This window comes from Acinonyx jubatus, chromosome A1 (genome assembly GCF_027475565.1).
Source record: "Acinonyx jubatus isolate Ajub_Pintada_27869175 chromosome A1, VMU_Ajub_asm_v1.0, whole genome shotgun sequence".
In the NCBI taxonomy this organism is placed as follows: domain Eukaryota; kingdom Metazoa; phylum Chordata; class Mammalia; order Carnivora; family Felidae; genus Acinonyx; species Acinonyx jubatus.
The window spans coordinates 188,116,609-188,138,494 of record NC_069380.1 but is presented as its reverse complement, the minus strand read 5'-3'; positions in this window follow the sequence as shown (position 1 = coordinate 188,138,494).

Below are 21,886 nucleotides of genomic sequence, written 5' to 3'. Positions count from 1 at the left end.
TAAACAATCTTACTTTACACATAAAGGAACTAGAAAAAGAAAAAAAAAACAAATTCCAAAGTTAGTGGAAGGAAGGAAATAAAACGATTAGAGTGGAAATAAACAAAATAGAGACTAAAAGAAACAATAGAAAAGATCAATGAATCTAAAGCTAGTTTGCTGAAAATACAAACAAAACCAATAAACTTCTAGCCAGATTCATCAAGAAAAAAAGAGAAAGAGAGGGATCCAAAATGAAATTAGAAATGAAAGAGAAGAAGTTACAACTGATACCCTAGATATATACAAAGGATCAAGAAACTACTCTGAACAATCATTTGCCAACAAATTGGTAAACCTAGAAAAAATGAATTCCTAGAAATACTCAACCTTCCAAGACTGAATCACAAAGAAATAGAAAATCTGAATAGACCTATTACAAGTAATAAAATTGAAACAGTAATTTAAAAATTCCCCCAAACCAAAATTCAGGACAAGATTGATTGACAGGTGAATTCTACCTGTCACATAACCTTGGCACATAACCTTCCCACATTATACCAAAAACTTGAAGAGGAAAGAATGCTTCCAAACTCATTTTATAAGGCCAGACTTACTCTGATGCCCAAACCAGACATACCTCCCCCCCGCCACACACACACACACACACACACACACACACGCATGCACACACAAATTTAAAAAAAAAAGGAAAATGAGGGAAAAAATAAAATTACAGGCAAATATCCCTCATGAACATAGATGCAAAAATCCAGAAAAAATATTAGGAAACTGAATTTAACAATACATTTAAAGGATTATACATCACAATCAAGTGGAATTTATTCCAAGAATGCAATAATGGTTCAACATCCATAAATCAACCAACATGATACAACACATTTACAGAAGATAAAGAGTATATGATTAACTAACTAGATGCAAAAAAAAATGCATTGGACAAAATCCAAAATTTTTTCATGATAAAAACTCAACAACATAGGTATAAAAGGTACATACCTCAACAGAATAAAGGCCATATGTGACAAACCCACAGCTAACATCACACTCAATGGTGAAAAACTGAAGGCTTTTTCTTTAATATCAGAAACAAGACAACAATGCCCACTCTCACCATTTTTATTCAACATAACCCTAACCACAACAATTAGGCAAAAAAAAGAAATAATAGGCATCTAAAATGGAACAGCAGTAAAACCGTCATTATTTACAGACAGGATACTACCTACATAAAATCATAAAGACTCCACCATAAAACTATTAGAATAAACAAATTCAATGGAGTCACAGGGTACAAAATTAGCATACAGATATTGATTGTGTCTCTATACACTATTAATTAGCTATCAGAAAGAAAAATAAGAAAACAGTCCAGTTTACAACTGTATCAAATAAAATTCCTAGGAATAAATTTAACCATGGGGGTGAAAGACCTGTACACTGAAGACTATAAGACATTCATGGAAAAAAAAAATGAAGACAACACAAATAAATGGAATGATATACAATGTTTGTGTATTGGAAGAATATCATTAAATTGTCCATGCTACCAATAGCAATCTACAGATTCAATTCAATCTCTACTAAAATTCCAATGGCATTGTTCACAGCACTAGAGCAAAGAGATCCAAAATTTGTATGCAACCACAAAACACCTCAAACAGACAAAGCAATCTTGAGAAAGAACAACAAAGCTGGAGATATCATGCTCCCTGATTTCATACTCTACTACAAAGCTATGGTGATCAAAACAGTATGGTACTGGAGCAAAATCAGACCCATAGATCAGTGGAACAGAATAGAAAGCCCAGAAATAAACCCATGCCTAATATGGTCAATTAATTTACTATAAAGAAGCCAAGACTATAGGATGTAGAAAAATGGTCTTTTCAATAAATAGAAAAGGATGAAACAATTATGGGTATGGAATATAAAACTCTAAGTTAATAAAAAAAATTTCCAGATATTAAGCAAGACCTGAATTTATATATTCAAAAGGCCAATTTTGTATATGGAAAATAGACAAAGAATGATCAACTAAAGTAAATGAATTCAATTCTCAACATAAAAGACAAATACAACAAAGGAAACAGAAGAAAGCAGAAGGAAAGGAAAAATAAAGTATAAATCTTAAAATGCTGGTTTACAGAAAATATCAACAAAACAGACAAACTACTAACTCTCAATCAAGAAATAAAAAGAAAGACTGGGGGAAAAACAAATATAACAAAGTATAACAAAAAACAAAAGAAATCACAAGGGGGATAGCAAGGCCTGAAATAGAAGAAATTTTTAAAAGATCTTCAAACGTTACTTCACACAGCTTTACAGAAAATAGAAAATTTACATAAAATTGCTAGTTTCCAAGGAAAATATAATTTCCCAAAATTGGACCAGTAAAGTTAAAAGTACTCAGGCAAACTTCTATAGAGGAAATTGAGGAAATTATCAAAGTCCTACCCTTCAAAAACACCAAGGAGTGGATAGTACAAGATGGCAGTGCAGGAGGAACCTGAACTCACCTCTTCCTACAGACATACCAAATCTACAATTTCATGTAGAATAATTCCCACTGAAAGTATAAACTCAAAACTAGCTGAACAGCTCCCTCCACAACAAGGGATAAAACAGCGTATCAAGATGGGAGGAGGGCAGAGATATGGTCCTGCCAAAAATTCTATACCCAATGCATCAACATACAATAGGAAGGAATCACAGAGGCTCAGAGCCTCTTCCCAAGTGAGGAGGAGTTTGTTTGTGCTCCATATGGATTATCCCAACCTTGGGAATATGCAGTAGCAAAATGAGGCCCCCAAAACATATGGCTTTGGAAATCAATAGGGCTCCTGTCCAGAGGACCCAGAGAGCTAGGAGGGATCTGAGATACTTCTTTTGAGGGTTTTGTGTGCTCTCAAAACAAAATAAACAAACAGAAAAATAAAAACCAAAATTCAGATACAGAAAACTGATCAGCGGTTATCAGCGGGGAAAAGGATTGGAGATTAGGCTAAAAAGGTGAAGGGGATAAATATGGCAATGCATGATAACCAGGCATATTTGCTGATCACTTTGTAATATATGCAAATATTGAGTTATTATGTTGTATACCTGAAACTAGATGTTCTATATCGTTTTTTAAGAATAAAAAAAAAAAGGAAAAAACAAACTCAGATGTTTCACAGAGGAATTTTATCAGAACTTCTACATCTGGATAATCACATTGTCACATAAATTATTCCAGAAGAAAAAAAAAATGAAGACCTCCCCCTTTTTTGTTTTATAAAGCAAGTAACATTGATACCTAAATCTGATAAATACATCATAAGGGCATGACAAATATCATAATCCAGTTTCACTTACACCCACACACACACACACACACAAAGAGAACAAAGTATTAGCAAAAAGAACCCAACACTGTTTATAAAAGTCTTCCAAGAATGGAAGATTATTATAATATTAGTTAATCCAATAATGTAAATTGCCATCTTAATAGAGCTAAGAAGGAAAATAATATAAATGGATTAGATATTAAATTTCAAAATAAATAATCATTCAAATAGAATAGAATTGATGTGTACTTCCTTAACATAATAATGTAGTTCAAAGCATACACCTGCACGCACACACACACACACACACACACACACACACAGCTCCATCATAAACCATTACCTTACCTAATGGGGAAATATTAGAGGCACTCACAGTAAAATCAAGAAGAAGGCAGGAATGCCCAATGTCTTCAATACGATTAATTTGGAGGAATCAGTCAATACAATTGATAAAAGAAAGTAATGAAAAGCATAAGAAATAGGAAAGAAGTATAATTACTTCTTTCACAGATGACACAAGATGATAGTATAAATGGAAAGACCAAAAGGCTAAAAGATAAAATTAACACAAGCAATAAAATAATATAGTAACATAGTAGAATGTAAAATGGTCATTAAAAAATCCACAGCTTTACATTTGCAAGTGATATCCTGTTAGATGAAATGAGGAAAGGGAAGATGTCAGAATAGGATGTGCCAGAAATCCCTATCTTCACTTAGACAACAATTGCACAGGCAGAATCTGTCTGATGTAACTATTCTGGAACTGTGGAGTCTAGTGAAGGATTACAACCTCCAGAGAAAAGCTTGGAATGTAAATTGTGCCATAACTCTGGCAATTTTAGCCCTTAGAAACTTATACATAGTTTGCAATATCCAGGGTAGGCAAAAAGGACTTTGTCTTCCTAGTAGTTGGAGTCTGTGCTCTGATTACTTGCTGCTTCTGACCACAAAAGTACAGACCAAGAGGCAGGCACCCATTCATTTTTGCACTTCCTCCATTGTTGCAAGGACCTCTCTCCCTCCAACTGAAATGGACTTCCAGGGGATTTAAAGTGCTGGCACCCCACCCCCACCCTTTTGGGAGCTTGACTTTAAAGACTAAGACATTCAAAAACAACTACATATATGGGAAGAACTAGAAAGTGACTGCACATCCAGGGGAAAACTCAAAACACTGGAGAAGACCTTAAGTTTACACCTCAGGCTGATCCTTGGCAAAGACACAGCCTACAACAACAACAACAACAACAACAACAACAACAACAAACAAGAAGAAACAACAGTAACACAAAACAGAAAACCCTGGGGAAGGGGGAAACTCTGGTTTCAGAGTTACCATGTTATAAATTCAAAAGTCCAGCTTCAACAAAAAACACCACAAAACATACAAAGAAATGGAAAACTATAGTCCGTTTAAAGGAAAAAATATAGACAGAAAATGTCCTTGAAAAAGACGTGATGGCAGATATACTAAAGATTTTTTTAATGCCTGAAATATGCTCAAAGAAGTAAAGAATGATAATGGAGAAAATCAAGAAATTTAACGTGAGAACAAAATGAAAACATCAATAAAGAGACATAAAACCTAAGAAACCAAAAAGAAATCTTGGAGCTGAAAAGTACAATAATTGAAATAAAAAATTCACTAGAAATATCCAAAGGCAGATTTGAACAGGCAGAAGACAGTCAGTCAACCTGAATATAGGACAATTGAAATTCTTGAAACTGAATAACAGAAAAAAAGAATTAAAAGTGAACAGAGTCCATGGAACTTGTAGGACACCATTAAGTGGACCAGTATAGGCACTGTGGGAGTTCCAGGAGGAAAGACAGAGAAAGAATGTGGCAGAGAGAATATCTGAAGAAATACTAACTAAAAATTCCCATATTTGATGAAGTGCATAAGCATCAATATTCAAGAAGCTCAATGAACTCCAAGTAAGATGAATTCAAAGAGACTCACACTGAGACACATATAACCAAACTGTTGAAACACAAAGAAAGAATCTTAAAAGCAGGAAGAGAAAAGTGATTCATGTTATGTAAGGGAGTGTCAATAATATTATCAAATTTCTCATTAGAAATTTGGAGACCAGAGGGCAATAGGCCCATATATTCAAACTGCTAAAAGAAGAAAACTGTCAATCAAGCGTCCTATCTCGCAAAGATGTTCTTCCAAAGTGAAAGAGAAAATAAGAAATTTCCAGAAGAATAAAGGCTGAGAAATTTCTTACCACTTGACCCACCTTGCAAGATATGCTCAAAGGAGTCCTACAGGGTGAAATAAAAGGACTCTAGAGAGTAACATGTAGCTGTATGAGGAAATATAAGTTTTAATAAAGGCAAATACATGGGTAACGATAATAGGCAGTATTATAACTACTGTTTGTAACTTTTTGTTTTCTGTATGATTTCAGAGACTAAAGCATTTTAAAGAAACAATTAGCCTAAAAGCTAATATTATTATAATAATGGTTTGTAACTCCAAATTTTGTCTTCTACATAATTTAAGAGACTAATGCATTTAAAAGATTAGTTTATGTTTTAAAGAAATAATTTTGTGATATCAAAGACCAAAAGGGGTAAAGATGGAGATGTAAAGGAGCACAGTCTTTGTATGTTACTGAAGTTAAACTGCTGTAAGTTCAAATTGGAGTGTTATAACTTGAGGACGTTAAATGTAATCTACATCATAATCACAATGAAAATATTTATAGAACATATAGCAAAAAAATGAGAAAGATTTAAACATTTTACAACAGAAAATTAACCACAAAAGGCAGAACTAATGTAGCAATGGAGGCACAGAAAAGCTGCAAACATATAGAAAACAAATAGCAAAATGACAGAAGTAACCCCTCCTTTTTAAAAAAAAAATTTTTTTAACATTTATTTATTATTGAGAGATAGAGGAGAGGAGAGACAGAGCATGAGCATGGGAGGGGCAGAGAGAGGAGGAGACAAAGAAAGGAGGAGACACAGAATCCCAAGGAGGCTCCAGGCTCTGAGCTGTCAGCAGGGCTTGAACTCACAAACTCACAAACTCCTTATCAATTATTACTTCAAAGGTAGATAGATTAAACTTTCAGAGAAAGAGAAAAAGAGATTGATTGTGTGAATACAAACACAATATCCAACTATATGCTGTCTATAGAAAGGTCACTTTAGTTTTTTAAATGTTTATTTATTTATTTTGAAAGAGAGGGAGAAAGGGAGAGGGCCTGTAAGTCGGGGAGGGGCAGACAAAGAGGGAGAGAGAGAATCCCAAGCAGACTCCAAGCTGGCAATGCAGAGCCCTACTCAGAGCTACATCTCTCTTACAAACCATGAGACCATGACTCGAGCCGAAATTGAGTCAGATGCTTAACTGACTGAGCCACCCCAGTGCCCTGAGACTCATTTTAGATCTAGAGACACAATTCAGTTGAAAGTGAAAGGATGTAAGAAGACATTTCGTGCAAACAGTAACTAATACTAACTATACTAATATCAGAAAAAAATAGACTGTAATAACAAGGTTACAAGAGACAAAGGATGATATTACATATTAATAAAGAGTTCAATGCAGCAAGAAGATCTAACAATTATAAATTTTTACACACTTAATGACCAACTGACAAAATATATGATGCAAACACTAACAGAAATAGTTCTAAAATCACAGTTGGAGACTTCAACACCCACTCTCCATATGGTTAGAACAACCAGACAGAAGATAAGGAAATAGAGGACTTAAACAACGGTCAAACCAACTAGCTCCAACAGGAGCTACAGAATAACAGCATACACATATTTCCCAACTGCACAGGAGACATTCTCCAGGATAGATCATATACTAGGCTACACATTAAGTCTCAATAGATTTTAAATGTTAGGTAGGTACCATACAAAGTATCTTCTCCAATCACAGTGGGATGAAGTTAAAAAACAATCACAGAAACAAAACTGAGAAACTTGAAAATTTGTGGAAATTAAATAAGACTCTCTTTAACAACCAAGGGGTCAAAAAAGAAATCACAGGGGAAATTAGAAAATACTAAGAGAATGAAAATGAAAATACAACATATCAAACTTATGGGACACAATGAAAACACTGTTAAGTGGGAAATTTATAGCTATAAATGCTTACATTAAAAAAAAAACAAAAAAGATCCAAATCCACAACTTAACACTTTAAGGAATTAGAAAAAGATGAATAAACTAAACCCAAACCTAGCAAAAGTAAGGAAATAATAGACATTGGAGAAAAGATAAAGTAGAAAATAGAGAAAAACACAGAAAGTTAATAAAACAAAAAGTTGGTTATTTCAAAAGATATTAAAAATGACTAATATTTACCTAGATAGACTAAAAAAAGGTAATGCTCAAAATACTAAAATCATAAATGAACGTGCGGACATTATTGATTCTATAAGAATACAAAGAGTGTAAAAGATTACTCTGAACAACTATATGCCAACAAATTGGATAACCTAGATGAAATGGACATAGTTCTAGAAACTTAACACCTACCAAGACTAAATCACTAGGAAATACAAAATCTTAATAGATTTATCACCAGTAAAGAGATTGAATACACAATCAAAAATCTCCTCCTGACAGGAGGAGAGGGGTCAACATGGTGGAGAAATAGGGGGACCCGAAGTTCCCTTGTCCCTCAAACACAGCAGTATTGAGGCCAGAAGACAGAATTCCAGTAATCTGGGCTACATAGTGACAGACACATCTCCAGGGGCCCATGTGGACAACCTGGTGGACATAGGTGCATGATTGCGAATTGGGAGAGATAAAACGGGCAGAGTAGGCACAGAAGGAAGGGATCGATCCCCGTCTGTAGAGATGCAAAAGGAAGAAAAAGAGAGGCTGGGAAGTATAGGATTGTATTTGGACAAGAGAAAAACCACAGACCGGGGAACAGAAAAAAACAGAGAAAGAACCAATTTCTAACAAAATCCAGCATTGTGGGGCTTTCTTCGGACAGGCCTGCCACCCTGTACACACACCTGGTGGGGAGGGGGAACCAGCCTGGGGTCAGTAGCAACCTCAGAGGTGCAGTCAGAGAGAGAAGTCCCCTCCCTTGAGTGCTGTGGAAAGAATGCATATAGCCACTCTAAGGACAAAAAATCCTGCAGGTGCCTGCCAGCCAGCGGCCCTTTGTCACCTGGGAAGAGTGGCACTACCCCAGAACCCTGGTGCATGGAGTGGGATCCTTTAAACATCAGGGTTTGGATCCCAGCCAAGGGCCTGGGAGGTACAGGAGACTGTGGAGCTGGACAAACTGGCCCACTCATGCCCACATGGGACTGTGAGGAAGGCCTGAACAGACTGGTCTGGGACACCCAGTCAGGTAAGGAGAGACTGGAATGTTGCCATTTTCCCCCCCTTCATCAACAAGGTGGGGCTTCAGGGACCAGACAATGTGCCCACAGTGGAGGCAGGACCCACCTACATCCAAAACATGCCCCTATGTGCCTGGTAACTGGGAACCTACTAGAACAAGATGGACACTGACCTAACCAGAGGGCCCCTCCTCCAGACCAGCGCATGAAGATTAAAGAACATCCTACTTAAGAATGAATGGGTCAACCAGGCAATTAAAGAAGTAATTTTAAAGAATTTATATGGAAGCATATGAAAATGAAAACACAACAGTCCAAACCCTTTGGGATGCGGCAAAGGCAGTCCTAAGAGGAAAATACATGGTAATCCAGGCCTAATTGAAGAAATAAGAAAAATCCTAAATACAAAATCTAACTGCACACCTAAAGGAACTAGAAGCATAATAGTAAAGAAACCCCAAAGCCAACAGAAGAGAAACAATAAAAATTAGAGCAGAAATACACAGTATAGAATACAAAACAACAACAACAACAACAACAACAACAAACCCAAAAAACAGTAGAACACATCAATGAATCTAACAGCTGGTTTTTTGAAAAAATAAAACAAAACCAATAAACCCCTAGCCAGACTTTTCAAAAAGAGAAAAGAGAGAACCCAAATAGATAAAATCACAAATGACCGAGAAGAGATCACAACCAACACAACAGAAATACAAACAATTATTAGAGAATACTATGAAAAATTATGTGCCAACGAACTGGACAACCTGGAAGAAATGGACAAATTCCTAGACACCCACACACTACCAAAACTCAAATGGGAAGAAATAGAAAATTTGAACAGACCCATAACCAGCAAAGAAATTGAATCACTTATCAAAAATCTCCCAACACATAAGAGTCCTGGGCCAGATGACTTCCCAGGGGAACTCTACCAGACATTTAAAGCAGAGTTAATAAATACCTATCCTTCTCAAGCTGTTCCAAAAAATAAAAATGGAAGGAAAGCTTCTGGACTCATTCTATGAAGTCAGCATTACCTTGATTCCCAAATCAGACACAGACCCCACTAAAAAGGAGAATTACAGGCCAATATCCCTGATGTACATGGATGTAAAAATTCTCAACAAGATACTAGCAAATCGAATTCAACAGTATATTAAAAGAATTATTCACCATGATCAAGTGTGATTCATTTTTGGACTACAGGGCTGGTACAATATTATCAAATCAATCAATGTGATACATCACATTAATAGAAGGAGAAGAACCATATGATCATGTCAATAGATGCAGAAAAAGTATTTGACAAAATACAACATCCTCTCTTAATAAAAACCCTTAAGAAAGTTGGAATAGAAGGAACATACCTACACATCAAAAAAGCCATAATGAAAAGCCCACAGATAATGTCATCCTCAATGGGGAAAACCTGAGAGCTTTCCCCATAAGACCAGGGATGTCCACTCTCACCACTGTTGTTTAACATAGTGTTAGAAGTCCTAGTCTCAGCAACCAGACAACAAAATGAAATGAAAAGCATTCAAATTGGCAAAAAAAAAGAGTCAAAATTTAACTTTTTGCAGATGACATGATACTCTACATGGAAAACCTGAAAGACTCCACCAAGAAGCTGCTAGAACTGATACATGAATTCAGCAAAGTCTCAGGATATGAAATCAATGTACAGAAATCAGTTGCATTTCTATACACCAATAATGCAGCAACAGAAAAAGAAATCAAGGAATCGATCCCATTTACAATTGCACCAAGAACCATAAAATACCTAGGAATAAACCTAACCAAAGATGTGAAGGGTCTGCATCTGAAAGCTATAGAAAACTTATGAAAGAAATTGAAGAAGACACAAAGAAATGGGAAACATTCCATGCTCATGGACTGGAAGAACAAATATTGTTAAAATGTCAATAATACCCAAAGCAATCTACACATTAAGTGAAGTCCCAATCAAAATTGCACCAGCATTCTTCTCAGAGCTAGAACAAACAATGCTAAAATTTATATGGAACCACAAAAGACCCTGAATAGTAAAGTAATGTTGAAAAAGAAAACCAAAGTGGAAGGCATCACAATCCCAGACTTTAGCCTCTACTACAAAACTGTAATCATCAAGACAGTATGGTATTGGCACAAGAACAGACACATAGACCAATGGAATAGAATATAGAACCCAGAATTGGATCCACAAGTGTATGAACAACTAATCTTTGACAAAGCAGGAAAGAGTATCCAATGGAAAAAAGACAGTCTCTTTAGCAAATGGTGCTGGGAGAACTGGACAGCAACATGCAGAAGAATGAAACTGGACCATTTTCTTACACCATACACAAAAATAAACTCAAAATGGATGAAAGACCTACATGTGAGACAGGAAACCATCAAAACCTTAGAGGAGAAAGCAGGAAAAAAAATCTTTGATCTTGGCCGCAGCAATTTCTTACTCAACACATCTCCAAAGGCAAGGGAATTAAAAGCAAAAATGAACTATTGGGACCTCATCAAGATAAAAAGCTTCTACACTGCAAAGGAAACAATCAGCAAAACTAAAAGGCAATCGACAGAATGGGAAAAGATATTTGCAAATGACATATCGGATAAAGGGCTAGTATCCAAAATCTATAAAGAACTCACCAAACTCCACATCCAGAAAACAAATAATCCAGTGAAGAAATGGGCAAAGACATGAATAGACACTTTTCCAAAGAGAAGACAGCCAGAGGGCCAAGAGACACATGAAAAGATTCTCAACATCGATCATCAGGGAAATACAAATCAAAACCACATTGAGATACCACCTCACACCAGTCAGAGTGGCTACAATTAACAACTCAGGAAAGAAAAGATGTTGGTGAGGATGTGGAGAAATGGAAAGCCTCTTGCACTGTTGGTGGGAATGCAAACTGGTGCAGCCACTCTGGAAAACAGTGTGGAGGTCCCTCAAAAATTTAAAAATAGAATTACCCTGTGACCCATCAACAGCACTACTAGGAATTTATCCAAAGCATGTGGAATGCTGAATCATAGGGGCACATGTACTCCAATGTTTACTGCAGCACTATCAACAATAACCAAATTATGGAAAGAGCACAAATGTCTATCAACTGACAAATCGATAAAGAAGATGTGGTTTATATGTACAAAGGAATACTACTTGGCAATAAGAATGAAATCTTGACACCTGCAACAACATGGATGGAACTGGAGGGTATTATGCTAATTGAAATAAGTCAGAGAAAAACAGATATATGTTTTCACTCATATATAGAATTTAAGAAACTTAACAGAAGACCATGGGGGAAGGGAAGGGGAAAAAATAGTTTCAAACAGAGAGGGAGGCAAACCATAAGACACTCCTAAATACAAAGAACAAACTGCGGGTGGGTGAGGGTGTGGGGGAGAGGGGGAAATGGGTGATGGGCATTGAGGAGGGCACTTGTTGGGATGAGCACTGGGTGTTATATGTGAGTGATGAATCATGGGAATCTACTCCCAAAGTCAAGAGCACACTGTATACACTGTATACATTAACTTGATAATAAATTATTAAAAAAAAAAAATCACCTGACAAGGAAAAGCCCTGGTCCTTATGTTTTCACTGGTGAGTTTTACCAAACATTTTAAAAAGAACTAATTTTCATCTTTCTCAAAATTTTCCAGAAAGTTGAACAGGAATGAAAATTTCCTAATGTTCATACATTCTATGCGGCCAGCATTATTACCCTGATAGTAAACCCAGACAAAGGCACTACAGGAAAACTACAGACTAATATCTTTTATGAACATTGATGCAAAGCTCAACAAAATACTAGCAAACCAAATTCACCAGCATAGTAAAAGGATTATACACCATGACCAATGGGATTCATTTCCAGAATGCAAGAATGTTTCAATATATGAAAATTAATCAATTTAATATAACACATTAACAAAATTTAAAAAAAAACCCTCATGATCATCTCAGCTGATACAAAAAAAAATTAGACAAAATTCAATAGCTTTATGATAAAAACAAAAAAAAATCTACAAATAGGTTGAAAGAGGAAAAACTTTTACTTTTAAAATTTTTACTTTTCAAAACTTTTAACAATTCCAATTATAATTCCATTTTTAAAATATTTGGAAATTAACCAAGGAGGTGATGGACTTATACACTGCAAACTACAAAAAGTTGCTAAGAGCAATTTATGAAGACATAAATAAAAATACATCTATGTTCATGGATTGGAAGACTTAATACTGTTAAGATGCCAAATATGGCCCAAAGCAACCTACATATTCAATGCAATGCCTCTGGAAATCCTAATAATGTTTCTTTCAGAAAAAGAAAATTCCATCCTAAAATTCATTTACAATCTCAATAGACCCTTGGTAGCCAAAACAATTTTGAAAAAGAACAAATCTGGAGGACTTTAAATACTCTCCTATATGGTCAAAAGATTTTTTGACAAGGATGCTAAGACCACTTAATGTGGACAGAATAGTCTTTTTAATAAGTGGTTCTGGGAAAACTGTCACAGACTGGCACAAGAATGAAGTTGGACCCTTACCTAATATCATATATAAAAATTGTTCAAAATGGATCAAAGACCTAAATGTGAGACCTATAAACCAAAACTAGAAAGCTCTAGAAGAAAACACAGGGTAAAATCTTCATGACATTAGATTCAACAATGATTTCTTAGATATGAAACCATAAGGCACACGCAACAAAAACAAAAGACAGACAAATTGAAGTTCATGAGATTTTTAGAATTTTGTGCATCATAAGACAATATCAACAGAGTAAAAAGACAACCCACAGAACAGGAGAAAAAATATTTGCAAATCATTGATCTGATAAGAGATTAATCTTCAGGATATATATACAGAACTAAAACTCAACAACAACAAAATCCAATTTAAATATGGGCACAGGAATTGAATAAGACATTTCTTCAAAGAAGACATACAAATGCTAACACGCACATAAAAAGATGTTTAAGATCAGTAATCATTAGGAAAATGCAAATCAAAACTACAATTAAATTCACTGCACACCCATTAAAATTGCTATCAAAGAAAAACAAAATAGCAAGTGTCAATGAAGATGTGGAGAAATTAGAACCTTTGTGCATTGCTGGTGAGAATATAAAATGGTAGAGTCTCTATGGAAAACAGTTTGGCAGTCCTTCAAATAATTAAAATAGAACTACCATATGATCCAGCAATTGTACCTCTGGGTATATTCCCAAAAGAACTGAAAACAGGACCTTGAAGAAATACTTACATACCCATGTTCATAACAGTATTATTCACAATAGTAAAAACATGGAAGCAACTCAAGTATCCACTAACAGACAAATGAATAAGCAAAATGTGGTATATGCATACAACGGAATATTATTCAGCCTTAAAAAGGAAGAAAATTCTCACATATTCTACAATACAGATGAACCTTGAGGACACTACACTAAGTTAAATACACCAGTCACAAAAAGACAAATACTGTATGATTCCAATAATATGAGCTACTTAGAATAGTCAAAATCATAGCGATGGAAGGTAGAAGGGGGTTGGCCAGGGGCTGGAGAGAGGGAGAAATGGGAAGCTATTGTTCAATGAGCGTAGAGTTTCAGTTTTACAAGAGCTATGGATATGGATGATGGTAATGGTTGCTCAACATCATGAATGTATTTAATACCTCTAAACTGTACACTTGAAAATTGGTTAGGATAAAGGCAAATTTTATGGGTGTTTCATCATAGTAAAAATTTTTTTGAACTAGGCAGATAAAATACTCAGAAACTACCTTAAAATAAATGCAGGAAACTTGTAGGAGGAGAATTTTAATACATTTTTGAAAGACACAAAAGTAGACTTGAACAAATGGAAAGATACATCCTATTACAGGATAAGATTAACCAAATTCCTAAACTTTGGATGGCAATTCTCCAACTTAATTTTATAAATGCAAATGTGATCCCAGTTTTAAACCAACAAGTTTGTTTCTGGAGCCACACAGGCTGATTTTTAGCTTTAAAGTTCCTGTGGAAAAAATAATCATGCAAAATAAGAAAAATAATTTTTAACTTGGGAGAAAAATGGGGATTAGCCCTGTCAGATATGAAAACATATTATTAAACTTCCACAATTAGGGGTGCCTGGCTGGCTCAGTCAGTTAAGCGTACAACTTTGGCTCAGGTCATGATCTCGTGACCAGTGAGTTCGAGCCCCGCATTGAGCTCTGTGCTGAAAGCTCAGAGCCTGGAGCCTGGTTTTGGATTCTGTGTGCCTCTCTCTTTCTCTGCCCCTTCCTTGCTCACACTCTGTCTCTGTCTCTCAAAAATGAATAAATGTTAAAAAAAAAAAAACTCCCATAATTAAAAGAATATGTTTCAACCACCTGAATAAATAGTAAGACAATGGTATAGGGGAAAAAAATCCAATACACCAGAACAGACCCAAAAAGATATGGACATCTAGCATCTCAAATCACTGGGAAAAGAAAAATAGATGTTTTTAATAAATGGTGTGGGATAGCCATCTGGGAGGGAAATTGTGGGTCCATTTCTCACATATATACCAGGAGACACTTCAGGCAGTTTTTAGGCAGTTTATTTATTTATTTTTTAATTATTTTTCAGAGAGAGAGTGCGTGTGTGAGCAGGGGAGAGAGGAAGAGAGGCAAAGAGAATCTTAAGTAGGCTCCATGCTCAGCCTGGAGCCCCTCGATCCCACAACCCTGGGGTCATGACCTGAGCCAAAATCAAGAGTCAGAGCTCAACCACTGAGCCACCCAGTCGTCTCTGCCAGGATACACTTCAAATGTATCAGAGATCTAAACCAAAATAGTGTAACCATACAAACATTAGAAGAAAACCTGGTGAATGTCTTTATAATCTGACTGTGAGGAAAATTCAGATGCAATGAAAAAAAACATTGTTAAACTCAATTCCATAAAAACAACAATTGAATAGCAAAAATCATACTAATAAAAGTAAAAAGCAAATGCATGTTAGGAGAAAATATTTGCAATATCTATCACAGTTAGAAGCTTAATTTCCAACTTTCTAAGGAACCCTTGAGGGAGAGATAGAGAAACCTGACTTGATAGAAAAATGCACAGAAGACGTAAGTACACAATTGACAGAAAAATAGGTGTACAAGTGCCCTTCAAATCTGTAACATTTATGTCTTTCACTGTGATGAAATATGTTAATGCATGCAGCATTGATGATTAGTGTTCTTATGAAAAGTTCTTCACCTGAATTTCATCATGAGTAAAAAATAGAATAAATTCAGAAGACATATATAAGACAACTGATTTAGTTATAAAAGTTCCAGGGGAGAAAAAAGGTAGAGAAACATTCTAGATTAAAGGGATGAAAGAGAAAGGACAATGGTGGTAGGGAGCTTCTGAAATGACTCCCACTAATCTTCCCTCTTCCTATTCACACCTTTATGTAATCTATTCGGCATGTATGCATAAGCTCAAAATCCTGCATGTGCCTGCGGTCAGGTTTATCAGGGAGGTTGGACTCAGAGGCCTGCTCCTGATGAACAGAGCACAGCAAAAGTGATGGGTTATCACTCACAAAATTAGTCTGCAAGCAGCAATTTCTTACTCGACACATCTCCAAAGGCAAAGGAATTAAAAGCAAAAATGAACTATTGGGACATCAAGATAAGAAGTTTCTGCACTGCAAAGGAAACAATCAACAAAACTAAAAGGCAGTTGACAGAATGGGAAAAGATATTTGCAAATGACATATTGGATAAAGGGCTAGTATCCAAAATCTATAAAGAACTCACCAAACTCCACACCCGAAAAACAATCCAGTGAAGAAATGGGCAAAAGACATGAATAGACACTTTTCCAAAGAAGACACCCAGATGGCCAACAGACACATGAAAAGATGCTCAATATCACTCATCATCAAGGAAATGCAAATCAAAACTACAATGAGATATCACCTCACACCGGTCAGAGTGGCTAAAATGAACAAATCAGGAGACTATAGGTGCTGACGAGGATGTGGAGAAATGGGAACCCTCTTGGACTGTTGGTAGGAATGCAAACTGGTGCAGCTGCTCTGGAAAACAGTCTGGAGCTTCCTCAAAAAATTAAAAATAGAACTACCCTATGACCTAGCAATAGCACTGCTAGGAATTTACCCAAGGGATACAGGAGTGCCGATGCACAGGGGCACTTGTACCCCAATGTTTATAGCAGCACTTTCAACAATAGCCAAATTATGTAAAGAGTCTAAATGTCTGTCAACTGACAAATGGATAAAGAAGATGGGGTTTATATATGCAGTGGAATACTACTTGGCAATGACAAAGAATGAAATCTGGCCACTTGCAGCAATGTGGATAGAACTGGAGGGTATTATGCTAAGTGAAATAAGCCAGGCAGAGAAAGACAGATACCATATGTTTTCACTCATATGTGGATCTTGAGAAACGTAACAGAAGACCATGGGGGAGGGGAAGGGGGAAAAGAAAGTTACAGAGAGGAAAGGAGGCAAACCATAAGAGACTTTTAAGGACTGAGAACAAACTAAGGGTAGATGGGGGGTGGGGGAGAGAGGATAGTGGGTGATGGGCATTGAGGAGGGCACTTGTTGGGATGAGCACTGGGTGTTGTCTGGAAACCAACTTGACAATAAATTATATTTAAAGAAAATATTAGTCTGCAAGCAATGGTAACTTCCATCTTGCTGCAGTCTGGCTCCTCTAGCTTCCTGCTCTGAAGAAGCAGAATGCGATGATCATAGTCTGCCCAGATGGAGAGGCCCACGTGGCAAGGAACTTAGGATGGTATAATAGTCTTCTATCAGTAGGTAAGAAACTATTGCAAACTTAGTGACTTTTAAAAAAAGAACACATTTTATGATTTCACAGTTTCTGGGTATCAGAAGTGGAGGCATGGGTTAGGTAGGTCCTCTGCTCAGTCTCACAAGACTATCCCCCTGGGGATTAGCTGGGCTGTGTTCCCTTCTGAGGTTCAGGGTCCTCTTCCAAGTTTAGGTGGGTGTTTGCAAAATTCAGTTTCTTGTAGCTGTAAGAAAGAGGTCCCCACTCTTAGCCCGTAGATGACCTTGCAATTCTTTGCCAGGCAGCCCTCTCGAAGGCCCTTGACAACATGCAGCTTACTTCTTCCTAGCCAGAAGAATCTCTGGATCTCATCTACTTAGATAGTCTTATGTACCAAAACCTAATGGAGAGCATGACTATCCCATCACATTTGCCATATTTAATTGGCTAGAGGCAAGTCACAGATTCCACTTGTATTAAACGGGAGAAGTTGTACCAACGTGTGACTCACTGGGGTCCTTTCCTTTTAGAATTCTGCCTACCATAGGCAGCCTCTAGCCAAGGAGCTGAATCCTACCAACAACCACTTGAAAGACTTGAGCCTTGAGATAACTAGTGACCCATTCGAAATCTTGACTGTGGCCTGTACAAGACCCTGAAGCAGAAGATTCAGCTAAGCCGCGTCCAGATTTCCCAATTGACAGATGGTGAGATAATAAAGTTTGGGCTAAGCCACTAAGTTTTGTGGTAACATGTTACACAGCAATAGATAGTGAGTAAGTAAATATAATCTTGAATTTTATTTGGATCCAGAGGGGGAAACACGGACACAAGATACAAGACATTACTGGGTCAATTAGAGAAACAGGAATATGTAGTACCAAGGTGAAATTTCTTTGAGGTAATGGTACTATTAGTGCTATATAAGAAAATGACAGTTCTTAGAAGACCTGTACTGAAGTATTTAGGGGAAAATGGCATGTTATCTGCCATTCACTTTCAAGTAGTTCAATAAGCAAAAGCACAAACATATCCATAAACAACCATATGGCTGAGAGTGTGTGTGTGTGTGTGTGTGTGTGTGTGTGTGTGAGAGAGAGAGAGAGAGAGAGAGAGAGGTGACAAAATGCTAATAAATTATAAATGTGCATGATCTATACAAATTATGTAATTTAAAAATGACATTGTATAAACTAAGATGGTCAACTCTTCTGTAGGTTTTCAATTCTTCAAACTAAAAGGTTACCTTTTTGAGATGAGTATTGCTGGAATTCTCAGTATATAAATAGAATTTTTTAAAATGTCTCCATAGTAATGGAGATAGGTGCTGTGACTAATTCCAGAGCCTTGCCATTCAGCCCTCAGCCTGGCATGGGACACTCTGGGAATAAGGTTTCATGAGGAACACAGAAAATAACTAAAATAAATCCATTTGAAGGTCTTATCCCATCCTGAGCATCTACAGTTTTATGCTTCTTGGCTGATCGTAAAATTTGATCATGAGTCAATTGTTTTGCCTTTATGTAGGAACCAGCTTCAGCCATTTGAAATTCTATACCTTCCAAGGAAAGTTACTAGCAAGCTAATTAAGTGTTTTGAGTTAAAATAAAGCTCTCCTACCTCCAATTTTATTGCCTTAGAGAGTGCATAGGAATCATCTGAGAATCTCGTTAAAATGCAGAATTCTAATTCATTACGTGTGGAGTGGGGCTTAAAAGTTTGCATTTCTAATAAGCTCCCAGCTAACGCCACTGCTGATCCAAGGATCACGTTTTGAGTTGCAAGGCCTTGGAGCAACTTCCCAGCAGACAGTAATTTAAAGCAAAGTTCAACCCTGAGTCAATCATTCCAGTGCTTGTAATTCACCTGTCGATTCACTTTCTCAGGAAAGCAGAAATGTGTGTGTGTGTGTGTGTGTACATGCATATATATATATATATATATATATATATATATATATATATATATATGAGGCTTGCTATAACAAACTTATAATTGCAAAAAAAAAATCTAAATGTCCATCAACAGGAAATGATTACAGTTTATCTATATAAGGTAATGGGTATGTCTTCTTAAAAAGCTGCCTACCCTGTGACTAAGCACTTCTAGTTTTATGAATTTTCATTAGAGGAATTAAATAGGCCTACAAAAAGAGTTATACATGTGTGTTTGTAGCAGATTTCTCATAATTGCCAAAAACTGCTAACGGCCTGGGTGTCTATGAATAGAAAACTGGATAAACAGACTATAGTATATTCATACAGTGTAATACTATTCAGTAGTAATAAAGGAACATATACTTGCTATCCTCAACAACATGGATGAATCTCAAAAACATCATATGAACTGAAAGAAGCCTTATACCAAAGAGTACATCCTTTCTGAGGTTGTGATAATTTTCTATTTCCTCATAGGGTTTTGAGTCACACAGGAAGATGTATTCATTGAAACTCAGCAAATGTTACACTTAAGATTCGTTAATTTCATTGTATATAAAATGTGTCTCCCAAGAGGAAACATGTAAGCAAACCCTGATATGAATAGGAAGTATTTAAGGGAACAGGCACCAGTATCTGCAACCTACTTTGAATGCATCAAAAACATAAGACGGAAAGAGAAAATGGATAGGGAAATGAGTATGTGATAATGCAAGCAACAGTACAAGGCTAATGTGGGATTTGTGTAGTGGGCGAAATTTCTTAATCTTCATGTTTAAATCTGTTTCATAGTGAACTGTTGGGAAAAGTGAGATAGAGGTATATGTTGACACAGAAAGATGAGCAAGCCATACCGTTATGTGGAGAAAAATAAGTTACACAGATAAATCCAATTGGACATATGTTAGATTTCTGGCTAGATAGACAGGCACTTACTTTCTATATCTCTGAGGAATAGAAAAATATGCTGGTAGTAGAGATACGGAGACTTTCACTTTCTGAAAGTGAAGAAATGGCAATACTGTCGAAAATAAAATGACATAAGCTGAGGAAGTAATGACCCAGAGCAGCCAGAAGTGAGCTCAGTGTTGTATGTAATGATACGTGTGTTGGAACACAGAAGAAGCGTGTATGTCTGCTCTGGCCTTTACAACTCAAACAGAAAAATTAAACTAACCTCCCTTGATCCTGTCCCTGTGTGCGACCAACTTTTATGATGCTGAGAAGAATCTAATTTTTTAAACTAAAATCAACACTAGGTGCTGGGATATAATAAAAAAAAGTTATTTTCTTCCTGATCCTTCTGAGAGCGTGAATGTTCAGATACTCAAATATGTTAGAGAGTCATTTGCAGTGCTGGTTGCAAGGGGCAGCTTTGGGAGGTCCCCTTCTCTGGGGGCGGGGCGGTGCTTCACACAGGGGTATAATCCCAAGTGTGTACTTCCTCCATTTGACCCCCAACCTCCAGCTGTGGTTAACTGGATTAGGATGAGCACCTATACCCAAGATGGTCTAATCAAACTCTTTCTCCCACGAGTTCAGAATTAGATTAGCACTTACTCATTTTTGTTAGTGCTGGATCTGGAAGGACATGCAAGCCCAGGAACTATGGAGATGCTGTTTTTCACCATGTACAGTTGAGAAGCAAAGAAACCTGGCCTGCTGAACGAGAAAGCATGGGGGTTATGCAGAGAAGAGTAAAGATGAGACTCAGGGAAGCCCCCAGAGACCTAAAGAGCACAGCTACCTGATTTCTACTCACACCCTTGCACTTTTGTGTCGGATACCTTATAAAGCACACTTGCAGGTCATTGCCCTTAAGATCCATGAGACAACCCTGAAGCTCTTCACAAAATTTCTTATTTTCTTAAACCAGTGTGAATAATTTCTCTTGCAGCCAAGAAAGCTACAACAAAGGCAATTATCACAGAAGAATGTGCAAAGTGCAATTCAGGAGTCCAGAGGAGACACCATCCAAGAGCTCTGAGAATTCAGAAAACTTCATCCTGACTGGAAATCACCAGGGACAGGGCTCCATAGACTGTGGTTCCCTAAACCTTGAGACTTCTTGTTTTGTCACTCCCCTCATCCATCATTCCTAGCTGGAGGTCCAGAAGTAGGAAGTGGCATGGAGATGATAAAATCTTTATTAGTCATCACTCCTAAATTAATTTTCAATCTTGGTTTGCCAACACAGCCTCAGGATAATCTCCTAACCCCCGCTTGCAAGTAAATTTTTACCCCAAATCTTTCCTAGATAGAAGTTTCTATGATTGCAGGAATTCTGGGTCATTAAAAAGCAACTTCAACATATTACCTATGAAACCTGATTTTTATTTCTCATGTTTCTGTATTGTACTGATGGAAGAATAACAAGTAGCTGTAGGTTTAGACAAGGGGAGACTTAGGGTCTTGTGATATAAGGTTCCTCAAGAATTAAGAAAAACAT